This window comes from Phalacrocorax aristotelis, chromosome 28 (genome assembly GCF_949628215.1).
Source record: "Phalacrocorax aristotelis chromosome 28, bGulAri2.1, whole genome shotgun sequence".
Lineage (NCBI taxonomy): Eukaryota > Metazoa > Chordata > Aves > Suliformes > Phalacrocoracidae > Phalacrocorax > Phalacrocorax aristotelis.
In genome coordinates this window covers 1,519,259-1,530,459 of record NC_134303.1, presented here as the reverse complement: position 1 = coordinate 1,530,459, position 11,201 = coordinate 1,519,259, and the positions used below count along the sequence as shown (strand labels likewise).

Below are 11,201 nucleotides of genomic sequence, written 5' to 3'. Positions count from 1 at the left end.
CCTTGCACTAAGTTTAAGGAAATTATCCCCAACAGCGCTCTCTTCATTTTTCCCCCTCCCTTAGAGGGGGGATGAGGTAGAGGGGAGAGGCCTGAGCATTAAAGGCAAGTGATTTAAATCGATTTCTTTTGATTTGCTTCCTTTAAGTAGAAAATTAGCACCTACTTGGCAGCGGGCAGAGTCATTCAGGCCCATCAGGTGCAGAGGAGTGGGGAAAACCTCACTTGGGAGCTCCAAAAGTGCGGCCGGGCTCTCCGGAGCGGACTGATTATAGCTTCACCTTCCAAAAAAAGCTACTTAGAGACAATGTGAGCACAAATCCCCACCCCTACTACGCCGCAGTCCGTATACACACACGTAGTTACTGAGGAGATACCAGGAGCAGCGCGAGTTCTGATTTTTGAGGCAGAAACTTGGTTTTGATTTAACACGAGCGGCCGTTGGGGTTCAGCGGAGCCTTCGGGCTCCAGGCGCAGATCCCCGCCGCGGCGCTGTCTCCGAATCACGAGGAACTGGTCGTTCCACCACTCGGACGCGAGCAAAGCTGATTTTCCACAAGAGGAAAGGAAAAGCGAGCTCACCGTTTGATTTGAAACGTGGCTATTTTCAACCCTAATCAGCAACTTGGCCAAAAGAACTTGAAAATAAGACCTAAAATCTTCATTCTTCCAGAAAGCAAGGTTTTACTTACAAAATATGGTGCTTTTAAGGATTTTTGTCAGTAGGAAGAGGCGGCAAAAGAGCTTTTATAAGGAGACTGATTAATTCGGAGCCTTGCTACGAGGCTGACGGCTCAGCCAGCTTCCCGGCGAGCCAGAGCTGCAACGCTGGGATGTTTTCGAAGCGGAGTTGCCGCGTGTTTCATCATCACCCTCCAAGGTTCGGGCTCCGCAGGACCCAAGCTCACCCTCCCTCCGCAACTGCCTTTCCCTGGAGCCGTCGCATAACCGGATAAACCAGCCTGGCAGAGGATTTCCAAAGCAGGGATGCTGTTAGGGAAGAGATTTCCCGGCCCATCCGTAGCTACCTGGCACCTAGCTTGTTAAGAAAAGGAACCAGGAGAAGTAATTTAGTGTTTTGTATGGTTTTTTTTTTTTTTTTAATAGTGACAGTCAAGACTTGCCAGCCAAAAAAAAAAACCCCAAAGATGCTATAAATTACGCTCTTCTCAAAATATCCTCTTCCAAAACAAGAGTTCATATGCGAAAGATGAAGGAGGACTGTTTTCTGGTAGGTTAGGGGAAAAAAAGAGCTGCACTGAGCTCAGAAAAGCTGGACCTCGGAGGACAAACAGCCTCAGAGCATCTACCTAGTACCAGTTTTTAGAAAGCCCACAGCCCAACACAGTTTTTATTGTTTAGTATCTTCTGTTCGATCAATCACAACTCATATATTAAAGACAACCTCACAGGTTTGATTTCCCATCGCTCCGGTCTTATGCAAGTAAGGGGTGTAGGCGCAGAGTAAAAAGGGACTTTGCACCGTGGAGCTTTTATGCTGGGCTTAAAGTTTCAGGAGCAAATCAGTCAAGTTAGAGCCGGCCCATCTCACAGCTGCTCTCAATTCCCAGGGTTTCAGTCACTGCCACTCAGAAAAACTTCCTGCCCCAAGGATATTATTTTTTTTTTCAGGGTTATTCCTCACTTTGATACCTCTTCAGCTCATCAAATTAGCATAAAAAGGCCGACAGGGTGATTAAGAGCTGTCTCATGAATTTCCAAGAAGGAAGGTGCTTCAGGAAGGTGGCTTTGTTCACGCTGCTCAATGTTTTTAACTTGCCGCACTGCGTTTTCCGTAAAAACGCAGGGGAAAAAAAAGGAGCTACGCAACCCAAAACGTGAAGAACAGTAAAAATTTGAGCACACCTACCCAGCCTGGCTGGGTTTTTTTTGTCCCCGCATTTAATTTAAACAATGTAAAGCCTAAATCCTTCCCTCTGGTTTTGCAAATTGAAAGTACGGCTCCAGGGAGAACCGGCACAGCACAAATACCCTGGAAAAAGGAATTTTGCATCGAGGGTAATCGCAGGAAAAAGTCTCTGCGTCGAGTCCTTCCCGCAGGACGAGCGGCTGCGGGGTTAAGCCAAGGCTGAGCCCAAAAACCTGCTCTTGAGCCAAGCGTAAAGGAGGCAAGACCACAGCGTCATATCCCCACAGCCCACCAGGAGGCTGCAGAAGAGCTGTTCCCATCGGGTGACCCCCTTGCTGCATCCGTAGCGGCCAGAAACGGGGAGGAAGACCTTACAGCAACAGACATCAGGGAGAGAGGAAGAAATGATGAATACGCACTTATTTTGAGAAGTTTTTGAGCCACTAAAGCTTATTTTTTCTGGCATGATGGAGCCCACAGCTGCTGTGAAAGAACAACCAGCAACCCAACCAGATATCAAAGGAGCTTTGGGGGAGTAGCTGAGGAAGAGGAAGGAGAAGCATTCAGAAGTTGACCTGGAACCATCAACCCGAGGATCTTCACCATAAACCAAGACTCCTACCAAGCATGGACGAGTTCCCTGCGCTCCTACCTTGCAAATGCATCTTTTTTTTTTTTTTGTTAAAAAGGCAAAATGAGGTGAAAAATTTCTCCTTCCTTGTCTGGGGAAAAAAAAAAAAAAAAAAAAGGCGCAGTTATTCATCGGGCTGCGGTGCCGCCCGGCCACCCCGCTCCTCTCCCCGCCCAAAATACCCCCTCGGAGCGGGATAAAAAATAAAAATACGTTTTCTCCACGTGGCCACCCAAGTGTTTTTGAGCGGGAGGGAAACAGCACCTCCCGGCCAACTAAGCCCGGAGCAAGAGGAGATGCGTTAGACCAGGAAACACCCTTCGGTACCGGCATTCCCACACCCCGGCTCGGTCCAGGGGAGGAACGATGCGAGTTACCGAGCGATAACGTTGACTGACGCAGAGAGCGACGCGTGGATTCGCTACGGAACAGGCAACACCCCCCACCCAGGTTTTAATTTTCACTAAAATGAAGCATTTTTAGGGTTCAACAGATCTTACCCAACGTTGAGATCTACCCAACGATGAACTGAGTTGCGCTCCAACTCCAGCAAAGGGAAAAGGATAAAAAGCGACATTTGCTATGCGCCACTTCCACGTCTTTTCAACCCGAAACTTCCCCGGGAGAGCGCAGCTCGGCGGCGGCGGGGGGGCTCCAGTCACCCGCAACCTCCTCCCCTACGGAGCTCTGGCTAAGCCTCGGGGCGGGAATACATCCGAGAACCAACATCTGCAAGCTGAGCGCCTCTATAAAAGCAAATTTTATTAAATAATAAATCAAACTGCACCTTCCTGAGCCAAACATCGGGTCCTCCCGCTCCCATTGCGGAAAACAAGCTGCAAAATCACCTCAAATATCCCGGTTTCCCCCCCTTCCCCCAGCACCCCACCCTTCTTAACTCTCCGCTCTCGTTATCATTCCTCTGTACCGCGAGGATTCGCCTCTTGAGAAGCGGCTGCTACTGACGGGGCGGGGGTGGGAAACACCGAGAGCAGAGCAAATCGCGAACCTTTCAACAGCCCGCGAGATTGCACCTCGCTGAGTAGTTCATTTATCGCCCTTCGTTTCCTAGAATTCACTTATTATGAACTTAAAGATTATCATTTAAATAATCAGTAACCCTGCTGGCTCCAAGCACACTGCGAATCTCTGGGATAAATCAACTCGGAAAAGCTCAAATAAGTTTTAAACGTTATTTTAATTAGCAGGTATGACATAATTTAAGTTTCCGAGCTTGTTTTCCTTTCATATCTCCGTTACTAAAGCCAACGCGCTGGCAGACAATAATTAAATTAAGCTGACACGATACTGTAAAAGACTATTTAATTGCTGAAGCACCCAGGTTTGTTTAAACATCTAATTGCTTAATTACGCGGGTATTCGTTTAACGTTATTCAGATCTTTTTAAGCGCGCCGCTCACCCCGTAAGTAAGGCAAAACCCCTGACCTATAAATCTCAAGTTTTAATTTAAGTCAGTGCCCGCTCAAATACAACGCGCCGCTCCGTGCCCGTCCGACCCCCTCGCGGCTCGCTAAGCCTGGTAATCCGTCAGCGCTAACGAGGACCCGCGCGACTAAAGCTCAACGTTACGCTTTAAGTCAAATAAACCAATCTTTTTAAGTCAGGGGAAGGAGGTTTTGCTCCAACAACTCCCCAAGAAGTCGCACGGTGAGTTCGCATCAGTCAGCACAGAATAAAATCCGTCGTGTTTCAATTACCTTTACGCTGATCGCTAATTCTGCCGGATTTATAGATATTTTTATAACCCCCGAGGCACGCTACACGCCAGCCACCTCTAGATCCAAGAGGAAAACCACCCCGAATTCTAGTTTTCCGCAATTTGCTGAAATCTCAGGTTTTAGCCCATTTACCACGGGGAAACCCACAGGGATCCCGCACCACACCCGGTTAAAACATCACGGAAAAAAGCAAAATAACTCGCACGGGGAACGCAGACTGTGCCCCAGGAAGTCCTTATTTCACCCGGCAGCCGCCCGACGTGGACCCCGTTTGCTTTGCAGGCTCCGGGACCCCTTTGCCTTCCACAGGACACCATATTTTGGGGTATTTTGCCTTAAAAAATTAAAAAAAAAAAGAGGCTTTTTACCTTGCAGGGTTGGTATTGTCATTACAGGAATGCTCCCGAATTACGTTAGAAGCTTGCGAAGCCTAGTTAGGCTTGAAATACGTTATAACAACTTAATTGAACAAAAATTAGCGTTTACGTTAAGCCCTGACTAACAAAGGACACAAAACCCACATGCCCTCGGCTCCCTCCCTTTCCTAAACCGGGACTATTTCTTCAGAAGGCAACAAACCAAAGTTAAATCCCTCAAAATTTCAGACCGATCCACGATTTCCCATTTCCGGGCTATCGCTTACGGAGTTTCTGGTTTCAGGATGTTTGCCCAAGTCCTCGTCGCTACCAAACAGTTCCTGTTTTCGGTTGGCTTTACTTTGTGGTTTTTGGTTTTGTTTTTTTTTTTTAAAAGGCTGTTTTACGTTTCTCTGGATCGGCGCCACCTCCCTCCTCCTTCGGGCTTCGCCGTCGCCTCAGAGCGAGAGTCCGGGCAGGACCATCGCAACCCTTTTGAAGAAGTTATAATTAGTAACTCTCCTCCCGCTCGCACTTAACAAGAGGCGACACGGACGCGAGCGGTTAACGAAGGGACAAAATTCCCCTCCAAAATAAAAAAAAAAAAATCACTAGGAACGGTAACGAAGCTGCTTTGTTCTGTTAAAATAGGGATAAGAGAAACCCTGGAGGCACGTTTTGCTCTCAAACCCACGCCGGCACCTCCCCAACTCTTTGGTCTCAATAATTTTGGATAAAAGCCTCCCGATTTCCCTCCTGTTCCAGATGAAGCAAACACACAGTGTAAAGGTCCTGCAGGAGAAGCTCAAAAATATCGTGGAAGAAGGATGAAACGCACTTAAAAGGAAAGAATTTTGGGTCCTTCTCCCCACTTCCCGGGTGGGAATTTCAGTCCCACTTGGCGGTATTCCGCATCCCCCTCTATCCCGACACCTTTCCCTTCGTGCTCCAAGCGCTATCCGGATCCGTGAGGAAAACACCCCGTCCCGATGGAGCCTTCCCCAGGCAGGAGCCGCGAATTGAGAAACCGCAAGTTTGCGGCGCGCCAAGAAAACGCTCTTAAATCCTTTGGGTCGCCGAAGCGGAGAGAAACGCGAGGCCGGTTTTTCGACACCTTCCCCGAACACCCCCGAAGTTCCCAGAGGCGCCGCCGCCGCTCGGCGAAATCAGAGCAGAAAACCCCCACGCTGGGATTTAACTTTCGCTCTCGACCCGAAATGACCTTTCGGTATTTTCTCCAAACATGATATTTAATGAATATCAAACCCTTCTGGGCTATTTTAATAAAAAGAAGAGGTTGCAAAGCACTCGCTTGAAGCTAAACCCAGGAGTTTTCATCACGAACCAACCCCAGAACATCCCAGCTCACTCAATGGGAGCTTCGGCAGCACAAACGATGGTGATAAACCTTCCACGGCGCCGACCCGATACGGCATCAATTAATTTGTGCGCCGGTACAGCAGAATCCCACTCCTTTTTCCATCGCTGTGGATTATCTGTAGCTCAGTTCCAGAAGTTTCAGAGCGAGACGATGACTCCTTCGTGACTTGTGTACAACCGGGTCTCCTTAATCCCGGCTAAAGAAAGTGATTTTGATATTCTGCTTTGAAATAAGCAAAAGGACTAGGCTCCAAGCAGCCAGGGGACTTATCCTGGCGAGGAAGGTGGATCCAGAAGCGGCACGTGAGCTCTCTGCGTTGGGATTCCCTGGCTCCGCTGGGCAGCTTCCCCTTTCACATCCGTTCTGCAGAGCCGCTCTTTGAATCACACTAATCCTCACCCAAAAAAAAAAAAGCCCAGTAACATTGCCAACATTTCTCCAAAAGCTTTCGGATTTAGTCGTTAGAGAGCTTTAAAAATACATATTATTCAATTACACCCCAAAAAACCCCAACCAATTCCCTCGTAAGCTTACAGAGGCTTCGTTTTCCTCCTTTCTGTAGCAAAAAAGCTCAAAAACTAGATTAAAGCCTGGACTCAAACCCTTCCTCCAGCGGTACCAGGGACAGATTTCTCCCCCGCTCGCTGCTTTGGCCGAAGGAGAGACACGATTCACCCTAGAATTCAACGTGGATGGCGGGTGAGAAGCCAGGAGGTGACACAAACCCCCTCCTAACAGCCGTCATCGGTTGTTTGTCCCTCCCTGCGCACCTTAACGCCCCCCACCCGCCGCTTTCCAAGGGGATTCGGGCTCTGTAGGACCCTCCCGGGCGGACGCGGTCGGGTTACGCCGATGCGCCCGTTGCCATCTCCCAAAACCAGATGCCGGCCTATTCTTATGCCCCGTCTATATTTAGGAAGGCGACGCTCGCGAGGACCCCGCCGCTTTAACGAGGAACTGTTATTTCACGGAACACCGCGCGTCGCTACGGACGGCGAAGTAACGCGGCCGGGATGCGCCCTTACCCGCCCCGTCCACCGCCGGGTCCAGGGAACGCCGATGCTGAGCGTTTAACGCCACCTCAAGCCCCACAGATTTCACCCCGGGTTCCTTCTCGGCGGAGTCCTGGGGATTTCGCGGAAGGTTAAGCTAAAATATCTCCCTGCAAATAAATGGTTTGCATTCCTGAACTCGGTCCAAACGCTGCTCGCCAGTAGATAATTACCAGGCTATAAAGTTTACTTTGGAGAAATTGTTCCAAAATATCAAGAAATCATAACGAGGGGCGTTTGAGTGCGTACGTTTGATTACAGCTCCTCGACCGAAGCACAGGAGACAGAAAATAACATAATAAAAAGTAATTAGAACCACCGGAGCGACCAGCAGGTCGTTTACCGGGGTGAGATCGATTCCTACCTGCGCCGGTCTCTGCCTAAAGCACAATTCCCGTTTCCTCTTAAAACAGAAACGGGATTTACGCTACCCACGGCGTCGCTGCCAGCGGCAATTCAGCTAATGGCTGGTCACCTCCACCGAAGTCACGCTCAGCACCATCACATAACACAGCAGCAACAGTTATTCAGCTTTAAGTAGTTAATGTAGTTGGGGGGGGGGAATCTAAAATAATCAGGAAAGTCGTGTTTTACTACTCTTAAATGAGTAATCCCGGCCTCTGCCAAGGTGCAAAGATTAGAAGCCGTGTGGGAACAACGCGGGCGGTTCCTCCCCGCTCCGTACAGCGCATTTATTTACAGTCGCTATCGCAGTTCCTCGAGTTCAGGTGTGGGGGAATTCAAATATTTTCTTTTGCCTCGTGTTTTAAAAACACGAAGAGGCCCTCACATAACACCAGAAAACGGCTGAGGGCGACCTTTAACTCATACGGCCTTAAACCGAAGGCTAGAACCTTGCAGCAACATAAACTCGGTTTACATTAATCTCTGCAAACACTTATATTAGCAGTAATCCCACCAAAGACGAATTACTTATGCAGCAGCATTACGACAGCTTTTGAAGTGTTTGCAAAGTCAAAATCTTCAATATTTTGGTTGCCCGAAGCAGTTCGGTTCATATTCTTGGCTAAATCGAGCTAAACCTTGCCACGATGAGCTTAAACACAGCTTAAACAGAGCACTTCAGCTTAACCTGAAGTCACCGCACCACAAACGGGTAAAACCAAACCTCTGTAAAATGATGAGGAGTGTTTTTAAGTGGCTCAAAGGACCCTGAAACATTGACGGATGATGCAGATACAAAAACCAGAAGCCAATAACCCTGGCACGGTAAAGCGGCGGCCTCGGGGCACCTCACCTGGCCACGGGCAGCCCTTCGCCGCCCCGTTAAGCTACCGGGCGACACGAATTCGTTACTGACTTAATTACCAGCTTTTTAACGTTACAACGTACACCCCTACAAGCACTGGCGCTGCCTTTATTTATTCTTAAAACCACATTGTGAACTGTCCAATGGAGTACACGGGGCTTGGAGGAGTTTTCTTGGGAAAGCCTCTGCCGAACACAGCGGGGAAACTTTAATGTTATTCGGAGTAAAAACTATTTGTGAGGTTCTTTTTAAATTTGAAAGGCATTGGTGAAAATAAAAACCGGCTGAGGAAAACACACAGAAGCACTGAAGGGGATAAGGATGTGCTTGTTAATGAAGGTGAGAGCAGCCTGAGTTTATAACAAACAGGCTTTTTACTCCCTGCTTTTAATTAGTCGCATAAAAGCCGTATCTCCTACGGCCAACGTGCATTCGGAGCAAGCAGGAAGAGTCTTCACTTTCACGCCAGCAGCTAATTACGGCATCAAACGAGCGTCCATGTGAACGGACCTCGCTCCTCCAGCATTTCACCCACGAAACCCCCAGGGAAGGAGCGGTGGCTCCTCGGCCGGCTCCGGCTTCCAATGGCACCGAGGTTTTTCCCTTTTTCCCACCCAACGCAGTGCCTAAAAACGCAGGAGGGCGGTCCCCTCTCCCAGAGCTGAGCCCTCCGGCTCTAGAATTCCCAAACAACTCCTAGAAAAGTAGGAAATAACCTGGGGAAAAAGGAAAAATTTAGCGTGAAAAGGTAAAGGAACCCACCGGCCCTACGAGCTGAGGAGCAGGCGTGCAAATCGCCCTGCTGAAGGTTTAAGAGGGACCCAAGGAGCAGCGGAGGGCCGGCGGAGGGTGAGGCGGAGCGGGCGTTATGGCGGGGAAGCGGCGGGCGGGCGGGTGCCCCGGGGCGGCTCCGCCGCCTCCCGCCAAGGGCAGCGGGCTGTCGGGGACACGCACACCCCGCTCCCGGCCCGGCTCGGCCCCCCGGCTCCGATCGCCCTCGCTGCCCGTCCCCGCCTCAGCTCCGAGCGAGCGGCCGCCGGGCCTGACTGCAGGGCCAGGGCGGGGGCGGGCGGCCTAGGCCTAACGGCGCGGCGGGAGCCCGCTTAGCCGAGCCCGGTCCGGCCCTGCCCGGCCCGGCGGGGGTCCCCCGGGTGCGGGGCGAGGCGGGGGAAGGCGGAGGCGGCGTCACTCACCGCGGGCCGCGGGGCCGGACCCGGCCGCTGCCTCCGCGCAGGAGCCGCCGCTTCCTCCTCCCGTCCGCCGACAAAATGGCGGCGGCAGGAAGTGCCCCCGCGCCGCCCCGCCCCACCGCACGCACTCTGCGTACCGGCCCCGCCAACGGCGTAACCCTCCCCACAACCGGGCCTACGGCAACGCCGCGACTCACCCCCAGCCTTACGCCAACGGCGCAGCGCGGCAGGGGCGGCGCCGCGCGCGGGTTACGCCGCTCCCACCTTCCCCCCACACCCCCGCCCCGTACGCAAACGCCGCAGCTCCGCGCCGGCCCTCACGCAAACGGCGTAAGGCGGAGAGCGCAGGCAGGAGGGCGCTCCCCGCTCTCTCCCCCGCCGCCCCGCGGACCGGGCGCGCCCCCGCCGCTCCCCCACCCACAACCCCGCCGCTCCATACCGGCCGCGGGGCCGCGCTTTCCCCGCCCAACAGCCGGGCTGGCGGCTGCGCAAAGTGCGTACGGCGCGGAGAACACCGCCCCCCCAACCCCCCCCCCCCAACCTTGCGCAGCGGCCTACGCAGCCGGCGCGTGACCGCCGCTACGCCAACGGCGGCCCCGCACCCCCGCCTTACGCCGTTTGCGCAGCCAGGCCTCAAACCTCCGGGCGGGCGCTCGGCCGCAGTTTACGTAGGCCTGCCTGACGCAGCGGCCGCATTACGCAATGCGGGTTACGCCGGCGGGGCGACGTACGAGGCGTTGGTGAATACCGGCGGCCCCCCACCACCACCGACTACCCCCCGGCAACGCCCCCCCCACCCCGTTCCCTCCCGGCTCTTACCTCAGGCGGCGGCGGCAGCGGGAGGGGGCCGGGCCGGGCCGGGCCGGGCGAGCCGCCCTCCCGCCGGGGCCGGTTCCCGGGGGGCCCGGAGGGACGGGGGGGGCCGTCCGCGAGCGGCGGGGGGGAGGAAGAGGAGGGAAGGGGGAGGGGAGGGGGAAGGGGGGAAGGCGGCCGACGGCAGGGGGGAGGGGGAGGAGACGGGCACCGGAGGGGCAGCGGGTCCGGCAGCGGCGCCGCACTGACCTCACCGCGCTGCGCCTGACGTCACGGCGCAGCCGGCCCCGCCCACCCCGCTGCCGCCGCCGCGCCCCGCGCGCTGTGACGTCAGGCCACGAGGGGCGGGAACGCGCGGGGCTGAGGCGTGTGACGCACTGCGCGGGGCGTGACGTCACGCGGGGACACACACGCGCGCCTCGCCCTCCCCCTCCCGCCCCCCGGGGCAGCAGGAGGCTGAGACCGGGCTGAGCTCAGCGCACGGATGGGCACTGGGGGGGGGGTTCTTGGGGGGGTCTCGCTGCAAAAAAAGTCTATTTTTTGGCCGGCGGTGGGTTATTTTGAGGGAAAAAGTTGTGCTTTTGGTAAAAAAAAAAATACCACCCTAGGAATGGCAGGTTTAGTCCCGTCCAGCCTCGCCTCGGCAAGCCCCGAATTGGGGCTTTTTTTTTTTGTTTTGGCAATGAAGCCTGTAGGGAAGGAGACAGAAAAATTTTGCCAGAAAAGGGGTTTTTTTTGGGGAAAAACTAACTCTCTTCTTCACCCAGGGTGGATCCCCACGCTCCCTCCCCCCACCACCCCATTTCTAGAGAAACTCAAGCTGCTGCTCCATGAATTAATCACAAACCCAAACTCTCACGCGGCGCCGGAGGGAGATGAAAATTAACACATTCCCCGAG

At 53.4% G+C, this 11,201-nt stretch overlaps 1 protein-coding gene across 4 annotated transcripts in view; it reads right to left on the bottom strand.

Moving 5' to 3' along the window:
• Window positions 1–10,563, bottom strand: part of BRD4 (bromodomain containing 4) — an 85,991-nt gene extending 75,428 nt beyond the window's left edge. For 3 of the 4 annotated variants that reach the window (XR_012657539.1, XM_075076035.1, XM_075076037.1), the window contains exon 1: window positions 9,493–9,593. The gene's annotated coding sequence lies outside the window, so the exon portion shown is untranslated. Of the gene's footprint in view, window positions 1–9,492; window positions 9,594–10,308 lie in introns of those variants that run through there. The other variant, XM_075076039.1, reaches the window with a different exon arrangement.
• Between the last annotated feature and the right edge of the window lie 638 nt (window positions 10,564–11,201).